Genomic DNA, 4592 nt, shown 5'->3' with positions numbered 1-4592 from the left:
AAACTCCTCGTCCTTCATTGACCTATGAGAACTGATGACTATCTCCTCAACTCTATGGGTAGCTTGGACAACCTTTTGATGAAATAAAGAAAAAAGTAAAAAAAAAAAAAAACACCCAGGTTAGAGAAGTCAAGCATAGGTAAAAAAATAAAATAAAATAAATATGACAAGTATATATAACAATAATAAAATAAAGAGGGTAGTTAGTAGTCTTACTAGAGCGAGGTCACTCTTCAAGCTGAGAAAGACCTTATGCTTCCTCATTGCCCTCAGGTCGGCCATGTCCCCGGGCAGCAATAAGGCCTGCTCCACGGCGTCTGCCACATAACCAACCTTCCCTTGCTAGAAATCCTTGATGGAGGCGTTAGCGGTCAAGGCAGCTCCATCCAACACCATAGCAGGGGACCAAGCCAGAGTAGCTATCTGAGACTCGACTCTCTTCTCCATTACCATCTACGTTATCCTAGCCTATTTGGCTCCCTTTTGGAGCTCGGCCTCCTTGGAGGAATGGTTTTTTCCTCCCTCCATCACCTCCTTACCTCTCTACTGATCCCTCTTCCTTTTGAGATTAGTAGGGTCAGGACGTTGAGTTTAGGTGGGTGGAGGGGCGGGAAGTTTGGTCTGGGTAGCTTTCTCTGGCTCTTGGCCTCTTGCCTAGGACTCTATTAGGTCCTAAAGACTAGATCTGGTCTTGCGTTGGATTGGCATTGCATTCGGGATGGCGAGATTCTCTCGTGAGTGACTTACTTGTGCTGGGGGAAGAAGGCTGAGATCACCAAGCGGGCTGTTTGAGGAGGAGAGTTGGTTGAAAACTTCAAAATCATCTTCAGAATCCGAGATGTCAACTATCTCTTCCTCCTCTTCTTTCTTGATGACAAGCTGGGAAGAGGCGGTTTCTCTGGATGTATACTGAGGTGGTAGGGTCACTTCAAGTACATCTTCTGGAACATGGCCGATGGTGAGGAAACCTGGAGTAGCGATGCGTATTTGATGCAAGCGTGGGTCTTTTGCTTTGATCACGTTCCTCTGCTCTTGAAAACTGGACGAGAGAGGGTGGTAGCCGAGGATAAGGTGGGCCGCTCTTAATTGGATGTCACTATGAACAAAGACCTCGGCTTTAAGTATCTTGCCTAGGTCTGGTTGATTGACAAGATTTAGATTGGGAATGGCGGCGTGCTTATCTGCAAAGCCATTAAAAAAATTTATTATCTAAAAAAATGGTATGACTCAAAGAAAAGTTCAATTGTGAGCACAAACAAAAAGAAACAAGTGTAGAGAACATCAAAGAGAAAAATGGGTGACTTCAGAGTAATAAACCTAGACCTAAGAACCCCACCTGGTATCCCTTCTCTCGTTGGGCAATGGAGTCCATCGTGCCACTCCTTTGAGATGATTAGAAAATATTTGTTCATGCCTTTGTTGGAATCAAGGAGGCATGAGATGAACCTAACCTCGAAAACCCTAGTTTTTAGGTAATATCCCTGCCCTTTTAAGAGGTGGAGGTTGTAAATCCAGTTGACGTCATGGTGGGTGAGTTTCAAGCCCATCCTCTCATTGAGGGTGTCTACACTACCTAGGATCTTAAACATATTTAGGGCACACTGGGTGGGGGAGAGTTGGTGAGCTATTAAGTAATCCCCAGTGACTCTACCCATGGGGATTCTCATCTCTCCCTCTATAAAGGCAATCATAGGGATTACTACTTCTCCCTCCTGTCTCATGGTATGCCACTCCCCTTGCTTACACTACCTAATGGAAACCCCTGGTGGAATTCGGTATTGGGTCCTAAAGTCTTCTATACCCTCTGGGGTGTTTACCAGGTAAACGAATCTCCCCATATTTGTAAAAGAGTTAAGGGGATTAGGTGGTCGAGGTGAAATTGTACGGGTCGAGGAAAAGAAAAAGATTTAACTACAAAGAATGACAGAAGGGACTAGGAAAAAGAAAGAAAGGAAAAATCACTAGAAATTACTTCTAGAAATAAATAAAGGCTTCTCGGACTAGCTCTTGAGTTTGAAAAGTGAAAAAGTGAAGTATGTGAAGTTTCTGGATAATATATATATGAGAGAGAAAAGCAAGCGGGAGAATTCCTGCCCAAATTCCAACGAAATCCTTAGTCGTCGGATCTTCATCGCGTTGTAAAACGTGGGAAACATGGAGCCGCAGAATTTTAATACAAGCATGCCTCGGATGTCGAAGCGTCAGGGTTATGCGTTGGGCATTGGAAAAGGTGTTTACGCAGACAGAAGATGATGTGTGACAAGAGGAGGATAATGATGATAATATCAAAATCCTTTTTTTTTTTTTCCCCCTGAGGAACAAAAGAAGGAAATTTTGAGGGGCTATTGTAGGGATAAAGGGCCCATAAGTGTATATTGGGCCGTGGGCCTTGTCCAAGGACGTCTATTAGTTCGAGTACCAGAAGAGAACAAGGAATAAGTGCGAGTTAAAGCGCCACAGACAAACTTTTGATGGAAAGGCTTGGGGAGGTAGTCTGAGGAGGTGTGCCTCCTCGGCTAAGCAAGGCAGAGGTTAGAGGGATTGGGGAGCCCTTAAGGGCAACACTTCGAAATGTTCTACTGGTAAGGATAGACATCAGGGAAACATAGGATAGAGGGAAGCTAAGAAATATCTAAGGGAAACTGTTACCACCACATTGAATACTTTGCAACTAACTCTCTGGCCGCATTAATGTAGAGGTGATACATGAACAATGGTAAGCATCCTTACTCCCAAAGACTTTAGGAAGGTGCTGATGGGATAAGAATCAAAGCCAATAGCTTGACCTACACGTGGATGGTGGAGATATAGAAAATATGGATATATAATGGAGAGGGAATCCCCTTACAAGGGGATATTTGAAAAGAGGGAGAGAAATATTGTAACATCAAGAACTTGACTTACAACCAAATTCAAGAGAGATAATATATAAGATCTAGTCTCCTTGAACTGTGTCGATGTCGATTTTCTTTGAGCAAAACCAATTTATTCCTGTTTTTTTGTCATTTGGGCTCACTATTATTATTATTATTATTATCTGATTCATTAGGGTCTAGTTTTCTAGCACACTCTCTACAAATTCATTGTATTGAGCTCTTTTGGCCTAGAACCTTTTCCCTAAAGGCTTAGGCCTAAAATTGCATCCTTATATATATATATATATATATATATATATATATATGGGTTAGGTTCAAGTTACACCTAAAGTAACTTTAAGTAATGTACACCAACTAATAATTTGTTATAGAATTAATATTTTGAAAATTCCACCGTTGAATTTCATGATCTATATATTCTTAACATTCTTGCCAATTTTCATGTTAATTAGATGATATTTACCATTTGATTAAAAAACTCATTTTTTATACATTATTGTAAACTACAAAAACTTGAATTTAAATAATTGATTGATGATATAGCTAATAATCTTTGGTCATGTCAAAAATTTTGCAAGCGCGGAGAATATTCGAAAATAATATAACTTAATGGTGAATTTGTCAAAATTCACATCCAATTAAAAAATATTGAGTGATGTAATATTGCTTAAAACTACACCAGATGTAAATTGAACTCAACCTTTTATATATATATTAAATTTTTTAAAAGTCACAAACCAAAAGATCCAAAACAAATAAATGAATAAAAAAAATACACGAATGAGAAGCGCATAAAAAGAAAAAGACTAAACAAAAAAACGAAGCACATGGGTTTGGAAAAAGACAAAAATTATAGAAAAAGAAAAAAAAAGAAAGATGTTAAAATCCCTTCTACTTCCCTCTTTCATCTAACCGAACATAATGAAAAGTTTCAAACTGATTTAGGGTCCGTTTGGTTGGAGTGGAAAAATGGGAGGATGAAAAATTGTGAGAGAATGAAAAATATTTAATTTTCCCTCTTATGTGTTTGGTTAGAGGGGTGGAAAAGTGGAAGGGTGAAAAACTCTTTAATTTGGTTGGAGAGAAAATGGGAAGGATGCAAAATGCAATTTATATAAATTGACTATTATACTCTTATTACATAATATGTAAGAAATAGATTTATTTGTACTCATTACACAATATAAAATTTATCACATCATATATATAAATTCATATTATTATTTTTATTATTGTAGATCAGGTCATGTTCAAAAAAAAAAAAAAATTTTGAAAAAAAACATCTCTGGTCACGTTGAAAAAAAAAAAAGAACGTTGAAAAAAAATCCCAGGTCACATTGAAGAAAAAAAAAAAAAAGAATGTTGAAAAAAAACATCCCAGGTCAAGTTGAAAAAAAAAAAAAAAACTAAAGAAGAGAACGTTAAAAAAAAAAAGGTGAGAAGATGACATATTTGTAAAAGTGCTACTATAGCACTTTTCTCCTCAGATTTTAGGAAAAAAAATGTAGGCTCGGAGAGAAAACTTTCTTTTGAGTTTTCTCTCCTTCCTATTTTCCTTCTCCAAACCAACAGTGAAAAACAACATTTTACACTCTATTTTTCTTTCTTTATTTTTCATCTTCCCTATTTTCTACCCAAATAGACATACCCTTAAACTTTAAAGGGTCCAACCGGCCGGGTTTGATTCGAGTTGATCATAATTATGGTAATGCGTGT

Source organism: Castanea sativa, chromosome 3 (assembly GCF_040712315.1).
Source record: "Castanea sativa cultivar Marrone di Chiusa Pesio chromosome 3, ASM4071231v1".
Lineage (NCBI taxonomy): Eukaryota > Viridiplantae > Streptophyta > Magnoliopsida > Fagales > Fagaceae > Castanea > Castanea sativa.
This window is presented reverse-complemented; position numbering follows the sequence as displayed.